Genomic DNA, 17,104 nt, shown 5'->3' with positions numbered 1-17,104 from the left:
TCCAGACACCAGAAAAAATCTCTTAAATTTCAGATTTTTAAGCTTTTAGTTTGTAAATTTATTATGCATATTTTAAAGCTTATCTTTTGATCTAAGTTTTTATTCAAGCCCACTACAAGGAACTGAGCAACGTGGTCAGTTTGAATACTTGTATGCCGGTGACATTGAACAATGAGTTTCATCAGGAAAAAGCCATAGATTAACTCATGAAGGAACCAATATATTCTTTTTTATGATGGTAAAAAACATATAACACGATAACCACCCTCATAAATTCTTAGGTGTACAAACAGTACACTATCGTTAACTAGCACAATGTTTTACAGCAGAGCTCTATAACTTTTTCTTACTGCATAACTGAAACTTTGTACCAGTTGAACAGCAACAGCTCATTTCTCTCTCCCAACAGCTCCTGGCAACCACCATTCTACTTTCTGCTTCTATGAGCTTGACTACTTTAGACACTTCATATATGGAATCATGCAGTATTTGTCCTTCTATGACTGGCTTGTTTTGCTTAGCTTAATGTCCTCAGGGTTCATGCATGCTGTCATTTATGACAGAATTTCCTTCTTTTGTTTTAGATTGAGTAATATTCAATTGTTTGTATATACCACATTTTTAAATACGTTCACGCATAGATGGACACTTAGGTGTTCATTCACCTGTTGATGGATATTTCAGTTGCTTCTATATCTTGGCTATTGTGAATAATGCTGTAATGAACAAGGCCATGCAGATGTCTTGTTGAGACACTGATTTTATTTCCTTTGAGTAAATACCAAAAAGTGAAATTGCTGGATCATGTGGTCATTCTATTTTAATTTTTTGAAGGACCTGCATATTGTTTTCCATACAGTTGCACCATTTTACATTCCCACCAAGTGCACAAAGGTTTCAATTTTCCTATATCTTCGTTATTTTTTGTCTGTTTGTTTGTCTTACCTCTTCCTTGACCTCTACCCATTGCTGACATCCACCAGCTCGAATCAGGACTCTGTAAGTGCATCATGCCCCGTGGCTTGGGCAATGCATCACCCATACCACTAGGAAAGGTGACCTCACATGAAAAATATGTAAAGTTATTTGGTATTTTCCATCTTCAGGCAAGCTCTTGCTAATTGTTGATGTCATCATGAACATTGTTTGGCTATTAAAAGCTCAATAAGAGAGAAAAAGGAGAGATGAATGGTTGTAATGATGGAGTGAGGTTCAGAAATTTTATCTCTCCTTATAAAAATTCTACTTAAGACTTTATTTAAAAAAACTTTCTCTGGACCTCTTAAACTAACATTTCTGTCTCTTCCAACAAAGAATTTGTTTACAGCCTCCACTTAATCACTACCCATTCATTTCATAATCTCATGCAGTTTAACTTCTGTCCTACATATTAATATGAAAAGCACGTTGCTTCCAAGAACACAAATGACCTCTTAATCACCAAGTCCTCTCTGAACATTCATCTGTGATGACAGCTCTTCCCTGGAAAGCACCTCCTCATAGCTTCCAAAGCACTATTCAACTTACAGCGGCACATCTTTATTGAGTGCTTATTATGTGTTAGATACTTTCTGGGACAGGAAACAAGATAATAGCTGGTAAATGATTGAAGAAACTGCAGGTGTAACTCTGATAAGTAAAGACTACATTAATTGCCATGAAGAAAAAATAATGTTCTTCTAGAGTAGCACTGTCCAATAGAAATAAAATAAAAGCCACATATGTAATCTTAAACTTTCTAGCAGACATATTTTAAAAGTAAAAGAAAATAAAGGAAATTAATCTTAAAATATTTTAACTCAATGTATTCAAAATGTTATCATTTCAACATATAACCAATATACAATTATGATGAAATATTTATGCCCTTTTTAATTACTGTTTTCAAAACCTGTATGTGTATAACTATGTATATATACTATATAATACATATACAAGATATTAAGTCTTTAAAATCTGTCTATATCTATATAGTGCTGTGTATTTTACACACAAAAGCCATTTAAATTTGGACTAGCTGCACTTCAAATACTTAAGAGTCCATGTATCTGGAGGCCATATCGAACAATGACAATCTAGACAGCAGAAATAGAACAAATGAAAGAAAGACAGTTTTGGCTCAGAAATAGAATGGTTTCTACTAGCAGTTAAGAATTATGACTGTCCAGCAATGAAATGAACTTCTTTCCATAGAAAGTTCTCAAGTGGGAATGAGGCTGTAGATAGGGATAAGTTGGTTTACTTTTTTTTGTTTTATTTTTTATTTTTAGCTGACATGGAATAATTGTATGTATTTATGAGATATAGAGTAAATCGGTTGAATTTTAATGCCCCTCAAGTAATTACCTTTTTAAAAAAGATAATTAAAATGCCCCAAAATAATGTATTAATATTTGGGGGCAGCAATTTACACAATGCAGAGGTGTATAAAGAAATGTTTAATAATTTTCTCTTTCACTTTCTACCTTTGAGTAAACAAATGTTAACAATTTGGTTTATATCCTTTCAGACACTCCTCTATACTCATATAAAGATATATAAGAACACACATAGCATTTTTAATTTTAAAAAGGAAAGTATGACAAAATATATACACCTACTATGTCCCCACAAAAATTAAAATAAAAAAATTTTCAAAAAGGAAAACATGACAAAATGGGTGTACCATAGTTTACTTTACTAATATATTATTACATCTTTCTAGGTCAATATATGTGTATCTCACTCATTTTTAAGTGGCTGCATAATTTTCTGTATAACTGATATACCATAGTTTATTCAAGCATTCACCTACTGGGAGCCTCATGACATATCCGGTTGGGCCACCTCTGATGTCAGCCACACTCGAAGGGGACAGTTCCACCTGAAAGTAGAATCAGCTTGTGCTGACAGCATCTTGACTCAAGTATGTGGCTTGAGTTGTTTTGCTTTTTTTCTCTAGAGTCTCTGTCTAATGGCTGTGCTCCCACCTCCCGACCGCCAGTGGACAATTCTGTAAGTTATTCAGGTGGCAGAATCAAGTACTGTTGCCTGCAGGAGTGATCAACTTCCATTTTTAATTGGGCTTTTCAATTTTCCCTGCCTCATTCTCCCTGGCCGCATGATCCCCTCTTGGAGTCACCTTCCAAATAAACTGGCTGTGCAGGAGTCTTTCTAATGACAGACATATGAATAATTTTTACTGTGTTTTTTTTTTTTTTTTGAAATGAAGTCTTCTCTGTCGCCCAGGCTGGAGTGCAGTGGCACAATCTTGGCTCACTGCAACCTCTGCCTCCTGAGTTCAAGCGATTATCCTGCCTGAGCCTCTCAAGTAGCTGGGATTACAGGTGTGCACCACCATGCCTGACTAATTTTTGTATTTTCAGTAGAGACGGGGGTTTTGCCATGTTGGTCAGGCTGATCTCGAACTCCTGACCTCAGGTGATCCACCCACCTCGGCCTCCCAAAGTGCTGGGATTACAGGCATGAGCCACTGTGCCTGGCCGATTTTTACTGTTAATAAACAGAGCTGCACTAAACTTCTTTTTTTATATTACACATCAGTGCTTTTTTATTTTTAAGAATTAGATTCTCAAATGAAATGTGTTGTCAGATTACATTTCAAAAAGGCTGTAGCAAATCACAGGCCAAGTGGCAGTATGCAGGAATCCTTTTTATATACGTGCTAACCATCAAACATTACTGTACAATTTTTGCCACTCTGATTTGAACATAATGTTATGTCATATTGCTGTATTTTCCTTTCAGATGTGATGAGAGGGGCATCTTTTCATGTTTTTGAAAATTTATTTATGTCAGCTCATGCAAAAAACCACCTGAGATTGATTAAAGACATAAATGGAAAAACATAATGAAAATATTCAAAGAAATTTCAGAGAAAGTTTGTTTCACCATGTGTGAAGAAGACATTCTCAACTATAAATAAAGATGCATAAATTTGACTAGATTAAAATTTTGCTTTTTTTAAAGTTCTGATTGAGCAAATGATACTATAAACAAAGTTAAGACAAATGATGGACTGGCAAAAATATCTACAAAACATAAAATAGACATTATGAACCGATATAAAAATCAAGCTATCTTATAGAAAAGCAGACAAAGGCTAAAAACAGAAGAAAATGTGTCATATCTTCCTTCCTTTTAGCAGTATAATTCTCCAGGTTATTTTTAGATGTACACACAAACAGAAGCCTGTAAGGTCAGGATCAATCTTTTCAAGAGAATTTGTTCAGACAGAGTTTACTTCGACTTGGGGACTAGCAGTTAACTGCTCTGGAATGCAGAGGCCATATCTCTGCAACACAATGGAAGCTAGAAATAGTCTAATACATTTTGTCTACCTAGACCCAAGAATAATTTCCTTGTGTTATGTGGGCTGGCATTCATACACCTAACTTCTCTGGACCTATATCATTTATCTGATTGTTCCTAATATATTGGATTAGGCAATTTCTAAACTTTATAAACTCTTTTATTGTGTGTGTGGTTCACTCCATAATACCAGCCACCAGGTAGAACCCCCAAGGTACCACAAGTCTGTGCAATTTCTTTTGATATCTTAAAAGCATTAAAAAAATCTCATTTCACACAGAACATAAACCAGCTATCTTGAAATACAATGATGCCAGGTGGGTTAACATTCATATTTCTTTTCTACTCAATGCTCCATGGTGAAAATAATAGTATTTCTTTTTATCCTTGTTTGTACTGTCCGAATGCCATAAATTATGGCTCTACTCCAAAGCTGGTGAGTTATAAAGCCATAATCCGTTCACACACACATAAAATGTCTTTCTGTATCTGGCCTTTGGACATAACTTCAGTGGGGGGAGAATTTATGAGCTATCAGATCCATGAACTGCATCAGGTGTGCCAGAAGTTATGTTTACATGGCACATACACTTAGATTCAAATCTAAGTTTAAGGTTTTAATGGGCCAGTTAAGTACAAACACTGGGGCCTGGTTTTCTTTCCCCATTGAATGAACCACTTGTTGCACAGGGATCTGTTTACTTTAAATGTAACTAGAGAGAGGCAAAAGCCTCAGAGGCCAGTGTTCACTGGGAGAGGAGAGAGGGGATCAATTCTTCTTTTGTAGTTGCTGCTGTTAAACTCCAGATGGAAAGATGCCTAGTGACATGAAGCTGTGAAAATGCCTTCAGACAATGTTTTAGAGCTGAGATAAACAGTAATGTGATACAGCTAATTAGCTAGAAAACAACTGAATGGATTTCATTGAATTTTTACCAACTGGCAGAAACTGTTAGCTTTGAAGATTTTTTCAGTAGCATAGGTTCAAACTGAAATGCCTTAAAAACAGGTAATGAAGATTTAAAAAGACAAGGGATGCTGTCTTTACAGAATGTATTTTATGTTCAGGTCATGAGATTTTATGAATTGTCCATAGATAGTCTCATGATCCACGGTTTATAAGAATTTAGTGTATTGTGTAGTTAGCGGCTGACTGCCTGTGCGGTCCAGTGTTTTTATGGTCCTGACAAAAGCATAGGTTTCTCTGTGAGGCAGTTGTGGGAAGGTTGTAAAGTGATCTCAACTGATAACTGAGTCGTCTGTTGACGTCAAGAACAATTTATAGTTTGGTCTATATTTAGACTCTAAATTCATGGCTGATATATTTAATAGCATCAGTCTTGACTCATGGATTTATTGTTTAACTCTTATCTTTTGCTTTTAACAGAGAAACAGCTATAGAATCGCAAAGCTCTTCCACTTTTTCAAGTGCATTTTTACCCATGAAAGAGGCCATTAAGCATTCGTTCACATGCTGTGAAATTAAGGGGCTTTAGTACTTAATTTGGAGAGGAAACATAACTGAGGACAAAAGGCAGGACCTGGAGTCTTACTGTGCAAGTGCAGTTTGTTAGCTGTGTAACACTGAGGAAGAGACTTAGGATCTGTAGGCATCCGTTTCTCCTCTGTGAAATGGAGAGAGTAATATCCGCATCATTTGGAAAGCTATCTGTGTTAGGAAGCCTAGTCTCGGAAAACCCAGTTTCAAATGGGCTTAAACAATGGGTAAGTTTATTATCTCATGTAATTAATTGGAAACCCAGAAATAGCCTGGGTTTCTGGTGCAGAATAATCAGTGGCTCAAATGTCATTGGTGACACAGGATATTTCCACGTTTTCCTTTGCCAGATATAGACATCATCTCCAGCTGCTTCCCTTTGTAATTATAAGGTGGTTGCCAGTGGCAATAGAGATGAATGCTTTCTAGTTCTGACTAGCTGAAGAGAGAAAGAAATTTCCAACCTTCCAGTATGGAATATAAATCCTTTGCTTCATTGATTGGGTTAACTTAGGTCATGTATAAACTCTTCATCCTACCCCAGACACAATGAGAGGAATTCATTGCTCAAATTGACTCATCATCTGAGAATGGAACACATAGAAGTTCACAGCGTCCATAGTGCTTTCCATAGCACTTTACAGAGTAGTTGTGAGGGCTAATTTAGACGCACAACATGTGGTACATACAGGGTATTCCGTTAATGGTAATTACTACTAATTCTATTATTATTACCACTGGGTGAGTGTTGGCTCGCTCACTGGTGCATTGGGCTCCACAGTTTACCCTGTTTGACCTGAACATGGTGGTAAAGGTGACAAGCTCACAAATTTGTCTCCTATTTGAGTCACTGAATTTTGTACAGAGCAAACGATCTTTAAAAAGTCTATGTCATAGCTATAGTGCTAAACCCCATAAGACATCTTGCATATTTTGCCCCTGTTTACAGGGAAACCCAAGCAAGAGGCCATGAATAAGTCAGGACAAACACATCATCACTGTGGAAAAAAATATTTTCGATAATTAATTTTTTAAAACTTTATAAGAAGTATCACCAATAAAAGGACAGAACTTTTAAAAAAAGTGAATTCCTAACTGATGTAAATGGGTAAATAAGTCAGTTTTGCATTTTAAGAACACATACTCAGGTGCCAACTAAGTAATGCTTCCTCCATGTGGAAGTACTGCTAAACCATGTGCTTAGATTAGACCTAATGTTAAAAAGGTTTTTTTTTTTCCTCCTGAAATCATTAGACTCTGAAGAAAGCATAGAATTTCCAGTGTTGACCAAATTCTCCTAAACTTATATTAAAACTTGTTAGACCAAGCCAGGTATGTTTGAGCATGTAAACAATTCACATGAATCCATTCTTCTTCTAAAGGGAGGAGTCTATATAATGAACAGGTCCAAGTGTCCAAATTGTTCTTGGAAAAAAACAATGTACCACGAGTCAGGAGTAGGGAACAGGTGACACTGTCAAACAGGATAATTTGAAGAGAACTTAATAAAGGGAGTACTAACAAAGTTATGGGCACGAGGGAGAAAAACCAAAAGAGATTGTGCAGTGCGGTAGTCTGGAGCAAGTAAAGGCCGGAGCAGAAGAGTTACCTCTGCAGGCCTATCTCCCTCTAGCTTGTACCCAGGTTCCTCCTTGACTGAGCTCATCTGAAGCCAGAGGACAGAGGATGATGAAGACTGTGAATGCAGCCAAGTGGGGAAACCTCTGCAGCTCAGAGCGGGGTGCAGGGTGGGCTTTGGATTTGCAGAAGCCAAAGAGTTTTTAGCACATAGCCTTTTCCAATAATTCTTCTATTTCAGTCATATACCTAGAAAGATCCCATCACCATTTAGTTAAACCGTAGAACTTAAAGAACACGAGGCAATTTGGGGGACCAGTTAGGAAGCTTAGATCTGCTGTCTTTTCTGACTTCATATTGACTTGAGACTTGGTTCAAACTTCGTAAGATACAGTGAGCATAAAGTTTCCAGGAGTGATTCTGAATGAAAATGTTTCCCTGGAGACTTCCTGACCAACGATGTTACGAATTTGGGATTATGTTCAATCTTAAAGGTTTCAAGGTTATAGATAAACAGTTTCTCGAGACACCTCTAAGTCCCTGGAACCTCAGGTATGGAATATGACATTAACTGATAGGTTATTTTGTTTTTTTCCAGGGATTTAAAATTGTTTCTAAAATTTGGTTATTGTTTTTTTTTTTCAGTTATATGTCACACACTATGTTGTTGTTTTTTTCCATATTGACTAAGCTTGCACACTTAGATAGTTGCAACAATGCAGATTGATATCATCACTTTTCTAAGTGGATGATGATGAAGTGGCTTAAAAATCATAGACCTCAGTGTATTCAGATACCTCAGGAATACTGTAATCACCTTGGCAAACCATGGTTCTCATGACTCAGTCTGTTTCAGGTTGACTTACTGTGGATTTCCTTGTTTCCTTCAACGTAATATAAACCACACCAACTCCCTAAAATCAACTTTCTTCACCTCTAAAGTGTGGTTAATTATTTAAATCATCTGCTCTTTAAACTCATCTCTGCAACCAAAGCAATGTGGTGGTTGCATGTGGGAGACAATAGGTTTAAAGTTGATGCAGATAATTCATTACATCAATCATTTGCATTGACTTAGTTACACACATTGACAACTCTCTCTACATATCTCTGTCTCCTTCCCTCCATTCTTAACTTCCTTCCCTCCCCCACTTTTTTATTGCATTAGACTCTACTAGTATTACTTGTAGATCAAGTGTTTAGGTGCTGATGGTAGGATATGAGAGGAGGTACAAAAGAAAAAATATGTATGGTCAAAAACACTCAACAACTTCCAACCAAAAACCAAAAACCTTGATGTGTTTGCAAGTTTGCTGAGCTATAAAACTCTATGGGTTATAGAAAAAGTACATGTGGCTGATTCACTGAGAGTCAAGAGGAAGTCTCAGAACTCTTCACACACCAGATAAGAAAGTCCTTTCCTGGCGTTCACAATACCACTTTCAGGAGTGCATAGGGTATTCTAGAACTGTGAATATTTCTGGCATAACCCTCATCTCTCCTTTTTCCTCAATACTCACAGCCTTAACATTGCCTTCTGCCTTGAAGCCAGTAGGATGAATTTCACCATGAGCTTTCCCTTTGGCCTGGTCTGGCCTGTCCCTACATGGAGCCCAGAGCCCTCCCCAGGCACAAGCACTCTGATCCTCACACAGCTGCATAACATTGGGACAACCCTGATTTCTTTTCTACACGTTACATTGGGGAGAATATAGTTTATGCTTCTACTTGTTTGTTTGCATGTTTCCTTCCCTAGAATGTAAACTCTATGAAGTTTGGGAACGTTATTGTTTTGCTCACTGTAATAGCCCCAGTGCCTAGCTCAGAGCCTGGCATACACTAGAGTTCAAAATATCTTTGTTAAATGAATGAACATACCAGAATATACCTCTGTGTGTGTGTGTGTGGGGGGGGGGGGTGTGTATGTGTGTGTGCATACCATATCCTATGAGGGGTATATTTCAAAGCTGTCATCTTAAGAAGTTATATATGTACTCCTATGGTGGCACTTTAACAAATATTTACATTAGAATATTAAAATGTCAAGTGTCCAATAATATTTGGTTTTAATTATGTCAGGCCAATTCTAATTTTATGCATCCGTATGTCCCCAACTGGGATTTGAAGAAAATGAAGACTGTTCAGTGACAACTCGGCATACCCTCAATTCCATCCCATTTCACTCTGTGAAGAACTAGTTCAGGTATGTGATAGGGAGAACCATGAGTTGGAATCCAAGAGGGCTCCTATTTCTGGCCCTGCAATCTGATTTGTGTGACCTTGGGTATATCCTTTAGTTCCTGGGCCAGATATAGAAGAAAGATACAATGTTTGCTTCTGGGAAATGTTATCAATTTCTTTGATAATCACGGGGGAAAGGTTCCATGTAAAAATAGGATATAGTGTTTAATTTCTTAAGAATTTGACATGGCTAGCCTCTTGTGAAATAGGTGGGTAGACAGTTATCTGCTGAAAATAATCTCCCTGAATTATTTTCACTTTGTTCATTTAAAAATTTCATAGTCATTTCTAAGACCCAAAATAATAAAGATTTAACACTGTTATCACTGAAAGAAACTCTAGGCCTGGAGGTTGAAGGAAATCATAGAATGCGTAGGCACCTGTTTTACAGGTGTAAAGATGAGAAAAGTTACTTTGCAGTTGTAAATACTTGTTTATTTGCTTTAGGAGAGTCTAGATCTTCCTATGTCATATCCAATTGCTGGTACATACAGGTTAATCCCTGATTAACCCGGCACTGACTTCTGGTAACAAATAATGCTGACCATACAACATGGGTTGTTAAATAATCAGACATATGCAGTAAATAGAGTCCAGCAAATTGTATATTTATCAAAACTGACAGGGTATATTAGGAAAAGACAACTGTAATTGATCATTTAATTTCCCTTAACTTTAGTCTTCCCTATGAGAGAAATGACTTATGCAGTATTTTTCGTATCTGGCTGTGTGTGTACACACACATACACACACACACCAATCCAATAGCTTTTTGAGAAATAGATAATAGAAATGATAAAAAACACAGCTTTTATATGATAAAAATACAACTAGCTATTATTTAGCCACTGCTTACCACAGGAGCCTCTCTGCTAAGCATTTTACACATTATTTCACTTAAACCCCTCAATGAATGTATGAAGTATGTATTATTGTTATCATCCCGAGATTGCCAGTGAAGAAATCGTCTTAGAGAAGTTCATTAACTTATGCAAGGTCACAGAGCTTGTAAGTGGCAGAACAGTATGGCTCTAGATGTCTCCTTTATGTGGTGAGCACGTACTAAGAAATATACTATACAAAGTAATAGCTTATATGCAAGGATTAAAGGACAAAATCTGTCATTGCATTTATAGTAAGCTAGATTTCCTCAGGGCCTTGATTGTCAATGGTCAGTAAGCTTAGCTGACAGCCAAGGCCAGTCCTGCCATGCCCTGAATCGGGGTGGGCTGACCAAGCCAGAAGCATTAGGTAGCCTTCAGGCCATTGCTGCTCTTTCTCACCTATTAGCCAGAGAAATGCACAAACAAAAGGTTCTGACTAGCCCTGGACTAGAATCCTCAGAAGGTGTGCGACCAGAAGAACCACAGAATTGTTGTCTGCTCAGTCTAATGGTCTGTTATCCCAGGGGAGCCCGGGCTGCACGTTGCTCCTGAAATGACTCTCTGGAAAGGTCTTCTGCCATTAGCTATAATGGCTGCAGGCAGCTTAAAGGGCAAGTCATCCATTTGTAATCCTAAACCCAGGTGTCGAAGATGATTGGGAAGAGTGTGAGCTGTGTGGTTTAAATAACTCTAAATTATGCTCCCCAGAACTCTTGTGAGGGTCAGGCTGTGAACCTCCCACTCCTGCCTCAACTCTGCAACAACTCTTCCCTGTCAATGATGCCCCCTTTGGGATTCTATGTGAGATTTCATATGCATAATGTGTTCCCTGGTAAAATACATATGTTGTCATTACTGTGGCATAGAGGCAGATTCATTATTCCATTAGGGAGAAAATGTACTCTCAGCTCCAAAGGACGCATTTATTGTCACATCGTTTCAAAGATTCTTAAAAGAGTCAGATGAAGGAAATAATTATTAAGATATTAAAAGATGGCACTTTGCAGCTGACAGAGCTTTATTTTTTGCTTTTTTTTCCTTGTTAGGATAGTAAAGATAAGAAAGATTTGAAAACAAGGTCTTTAAAATTATTTTTAAAATTTGTTTTTAGAGGAAAGGAAACCTTTCATAACTTGGTGTAAATGAAAAAACTTTGGCTCTTCTTCCGGAAAAAGGAATCATGTATGGAAAATCCCCATCTAAAAGGTCACTTTCAACTGAAACTGAAAGAATATAAACAGGTTCATAATGTAAAACCAGAGAGGGATAAATAAGTATTCTTCAAGTTGAAATGTAGTGTGATATTTCTCTAAAGTGTTATGTTGGAAATGTTATGAAGTCATTTGTCATTATTATTTGATCATCGGTGCAAAAAACAAAGCTAAATATTGCTTGAGACCTTTGGAGGGAATGAATTGAGCCTTACAAGGAGGAAATCCTCTTTTTTTTTTGATACTGCTATAAGGGTAACTTTTATTACTGAAGGAAATAGTCCATTAACATTTACATGAAGTTCTCTTCAGCATGGGTCTTAGTGGTGGGGACTATGTAATATTAGCTCTGGCTAGTTTCTCTGTCATTTGTTGGTAGAGATTAGTTCATCTTCCGTGATCACAAAAGATCTGGGGAGATGACTTACATGCACTTAAAAGGCAATTTGTTATCTTAGTATTGTCTCAGTGACCAAAGAAGCATTTTCCTGGGTTCTGTTGTGACGAAGATGGAGTTTGGAAGTTTGCTTACTTCCTGGGGTAATTCTGGCATCAGAATTATTTACTGACACTTGCCCCTTTACACCCTGTAAGCTCTCCATTGTATTGCTGTAGCTGGAAGCTGGGAATTATGTTTCTTGGACTCACTTGCTTAGCAGAGTTTCAAATTGGCAGGGCTATCCCTATGAGATGCTCTCACATGGGTTTGGTAAGTAGAAGAGGGGAACACCTTTTCTTTTTCGTTCCCTGGTGCTGTGGTTTGGATGCTTGTCCCCTCCAAAATACACGTTGCAATTTGATCTAGTGTTGGAGGTGGGGCCTAACGGGTGATGTTTGGGTCATGGGGGCAGATCTCTCATGAATAGATGAATGCCCTCCCTGGGCTGGGGTGAGGGGGAGGGAAAGGTGGATGTTAAAAATGACTTGGCATTTACCTCTCTTTCTCTCTTGCTTCCTCTCTCACCTTGTGATCTCTGCATACCCTGGCTCCCTTTCACCATGAGTGGAAACAGGCTGAGGCCCCACTATATGCAGCTGCTCAGCGTTGAACATGCCAGCCATCAGAACCATGAGCCAAATAAACCCCTTTTCTTCATAAATTACCTAGCCTCAGGTATTGCTTTAGAGCAACACAAAACAGGTTGGAAATGGTGGTGGGCAATTGAGTAGGCTTTCCAGATGCGAGTGGTTGCCATTTCACCCATTTTGGAGCTGCAAGAAGCTGAGAAGTTGGTAGTAGCTACTTGCATGGTCCTGATTTTGGGCGGCAGCAGCTTTCTTCCTCTTTGAGGCCACAGACCTGAAACATGTAGCTTCTTCCTGGCTTTTGCTCCTCCAGTCGATGTAAGGAGGAGCTTGCATTTTGCTCCTTCCAAATTCAGTGTCAGGAATTGTGTGCTTATAAAAAAATCCAAAAATTTTTTGCTTGCAACAATTGCATGCTTATAAAATTCCAATTGAATTTGTTCCTGGTCGAAATAGTATGATTTCTATTTTCTGGCTGAATCTTGATTGACACAGGGGATTATCTCCACATTTATACTTTTCCAGTGTGGAAGATAATTCATTCCTGATTAGTGGAGCTCACTAAACTTTGGAAAAGAAATTTTCTATAGGTCCCATCTTTAGCAAGATCATGAGATTTGGTTTTATCTTTTTAAAAGTCAATTAGGGAAACATCTCCTGTACCTCATAAATATATGCACCTACTATGTACCTACAAAAATTAAAAATAAAAAAAGGAAAAATGAAAAAAAATCAATTGAGATAATGTAATTTTTAATCAAAATAGCACACAGTTAATGAAATCCCTTTCCAGGTGAATTGCTAATGTAATTTGAGTCAGAGTATTTTAAAGAGCTAATTAGGCTATAAATAGAAAAGAAGCTGTAAAATGTGTATTTTATAACCAAGAAAGAGAGTTTGTTTTGTTGTATTACCTAGGCAATTCCCTTTTTCATTATATGGTTATGATTAACAATGAACACGGAGAATTGAATGCTAGGGTCATCACTAACTAGTAATCAGTGTCCATCTGAACTTGAGTCAATGTTAAGATGATAAGATCATTTATCCTCATTCATTGTCCATGCCTTCAGGGTAGAGAGTGCAGGACTGGCAGGCATGAGGGACTCCTAGAGCTTTCTCAGAGGAGGTGTGGGGGCTTTCTCCAGAGGGGCCCTGGATCAGAGAAATATCTCCTGCCTGTAGTGCCAGCCTCTCCCGAGCACTCCAGGGATGGATCCTCCTAGGTGAGTTGTCTTCCTCAGCCTTTTGACTTTGGTTCATGAAGTGTCTCTCTAAAGCTGTTGACAGCTACTATTATTGTGGACAAAGAAACAGTTTTGTAAACTTTTTTGTAACACTTCCTATGTTCCAGGCCCTCTTCTAAGCACTTTATATGTATATTAATGCATTTAGCATAAGATAACAAAACTAGGAATGAAATACAAGACTTTGGCCATAGTTAATAAAATGTGTTGGATTTTATTGTATTAAAGCCAGCCTGGTCTTATCGCTTATTGCTAGGGAAGGTAGGGCCTTGTTTCTTCCTCCCTAGAGGAAATAGTAGAGAGGGTAATGGGGTGTGGTCCAGGTGAGCAATTTAAGTGATTTTCAGTTGCTGCATCATAACTTCCGATTGAGTTCCTATGTAGTAGGAGAAAGAGAGAGAGAGGTGGGGTAAGGAAGCAGTGAGTACCTGTTATCAATAGGAGTGTCATTGATATAAATGTGGATATCCCCAGAGAATCACTAGTGTAGATGATCTTACATGTTTCATTCCACTCTGAAAAACTATGAATCCATAAGGTGTGGTTGGCTGCAGAGGGACAATGACCTCACTAAGTGGCCAGAAACCCGAGATCTGGCTCCCACCGGGGCGGGGGAAGTCACATACCTCTCCTGGCTGTAGTGGCCTCATGCATAAAGTACTTTCTACAGGAGGGTACTGGACAGAAAATCTCTGAGGTTTATTCTGGTTCAGGATCTATAGGTCTGTGACATCATAAACATTTTATTGTATTAAATATGTCCAAAGTCTTGAATTTCATTCCTAGTTTTGTTATCTTAGGTGAAATGCATTAATACATATAAAGTGCTTAGAAGAGGGCCTGGAACACAGTGAGTGTTACAAAAATGTTTACTAAATAGTCTCTATCCTCAGGCAAGTCAAACGATGAACTCCATCTCATTTCCATGTTGCCCAAATGAAACTCTTATAATTTCCAGTCTTTTGGTTAAAGGAGCCTCTGTATCAGAAAGGAATACATTGGCATCTGTCATGGGTCAGGCATCAGTGACCTTGGGTGCCATCATGATGTTAGGAGATTGGAAACTTTTAATATATTAATTTATCTGTGAATATATAGTGATTGTTATGTCTTTCATCTGTTGATTTCTTTTCTATTGTGTTTTATTCATTAATTCCTCTCTTCCTACTTTTCTTACCTACAACCTCACCTTTCAGCTGATCTCCTGAATTCTCTTAGCACAGCAATGTACTACTGATGACTGTCGCTGGGACAATCTGTCTAGAGCAACACTGTCCAACAGAAACATAATATGAGTCACATATATAATTTAAAATTTTTAGTAACCACCTTACAAGAATATAAAAATATATGTGAAGATCATTTAAACAGTACATTTTATTTAACCCATCATAACCTAAATATTATTATTTCAACATATAATTTCCTAAAATGAACAAACTGATGAAAAATATATTTATAAGATATTTTACATCTCTGCTGTCTTTTCTTTTGGTACCAACTCTTTGAAATCTGGTGTGTATTTTACGCTTACAGCACACCTCGGTTTGGACCACGCACCTCAGTCACTCAGTAGCACATGTGGCTAGTAACTTCTGTATTGGACAGTGTAGCTGTAGAACATTTTTTCTACCCTTCCTATTTCTGATGATAAAATGTCCAGTGTTAAAATTCCCCCATTAACAACCTTTTGCCATGCATTAGCTTCATTTATTTTCAGGTCTTGTCCCTAGTCAAGTGAATCTGCTTTCTCGATTATTAAAATCACTTTTCCCTTTTAACCCTTTCACAAAGCCCTCATCTGCCAACCTTTCAACTTTACCTGGTTCGAGATCTCAACACATTTTCTCAGGAAGCCTTCATTGGATCTTGCTCTATGCTTTCCTTTGTGCTGAGGTTGGTAAACAGATTATCAGCTGATCCTCACATGTGGATTTCGTACCCAGTTCGTATCACTTTTTTGTGTGTGGACATTCATCTCTTCAACCAGAGCCTTTGAATCATTTATAGCCTTTCTTCACAAGAGGTCAAATTGAGTGCTCATTGATTGGCTGACCAAGATTTAGTATCCTAAATTTTACAGAAACATAAATAAATTAAACTACTAAACTGTATTTCTTAACCTGTGTCATTTTACTGGTTCATTCATTTACTTATCTACCAAATGTTAACTGAGCACTTAATAGAAGTCAAAGACTTGCTAGGCAATAGCAATACGGTTGTCCCAATACCTCATGAACATCTTCCAATGTCAACACATAGTCTTCTGTAAGCTTGAAATTTATTTCACTGTGGGACTTATTTTCTTGCTTTTTAGAATTATAAAACTGGAAAGGACACTAGAGACCACCTAGTGATCAGACCCTGAATCTTATATATGTGAAAACTGAAGTTCAGAGAAGTTCTGTGATTTATCAGTGGTTGCAGAGCTTATCAGTGGTGGAGCTGGCATTAGAAACCCAATCTTTTCACATCTCAGAAGAAGATATTTATGCGGCCAAAAAACACATGAAAAAAAACTCATCATCACTGGTCATTAGAGAAATGCAAATCAAAATCACAATGAGATACCATCTCACGCCAGTTAGAATGGCGATTATTAAAAAATCAGGAAACAACAGATGCTGGTGAGGCTGAGGAGAAATAGGAATGCTTTTACACTGTTGGTTGGAGTGTAAATTAGTTCAACCATTGTGGAAGGCAGTGTGATGATTCCTCAAGGATCTAGAGCAAGAAATACCATTTGACCCAGCAATCCCATTACTGGGTGTATAACCAAAATTCCTCAAGAATCTAGAACAAGAAATACCATTTGACCCAGCAATCCCATTTCTGGGTGTATAACCAAAGGATTACAAATTATTCTACTATAAAGACACATACACATGTATGTTTATTGCAGCATTATTTACAATAGCAAAGACTTGGAACCAACCCAAATGCCCATCAATGATAGACGGAATGAAGAAAATGTGGCATATATACACCATGGAATACTATACAGCCATAAAAAAGAATGAATTCATGTCCTTTGCAGGACATAGATGAAGCTGGAAGCCATCATTCTCAGCAAACTAACACAGGAACAGAAAACCAAACACCACATGC

The 17,104-nt window shown here is 37.6% G+C and overlaps 1 long non-coding RNA gene across 1 annotated transcript; it reads left to right on the top strand.

The window, feature by feature from the left end:
* Window positions 1-4,330: 4,330 nt before the first annotated feature.
* On the top strand, window positions 4,331-12,432 carry LOC139361805 (uncharacterized). The gene is made up of 3 exons (XR_011619450.1): window positions 4,331-4,628; window positions 9,467-9,590; window positions 12,318-12,432. It is a non-coding gene; the product is annotated as an uncharacterized lncRNA (long non-coding RNA).
* Window positions 12,433-17,104: the final 4,672 nt, after the last annotated feature.

Source organism: Macaca nemestrina, chromosome 2 (genome assembly GCF_043159975.1).
Source record: "Macaca nemestrina isolate mMacNem1 chromosome 2, mMacNem.hap1, whole genome shotgun sequence".
Lineage (NCBI taxonomy): Eukaryota > Metazoa > Chordata > Mammalia > Primates > Cercopithecidae > Macaca > Macaca nemestrina.
Note: the sequence above shows the minus strand (reverse complement) of the source record. Positions and strands in the feature narration are given on the sequence as shown.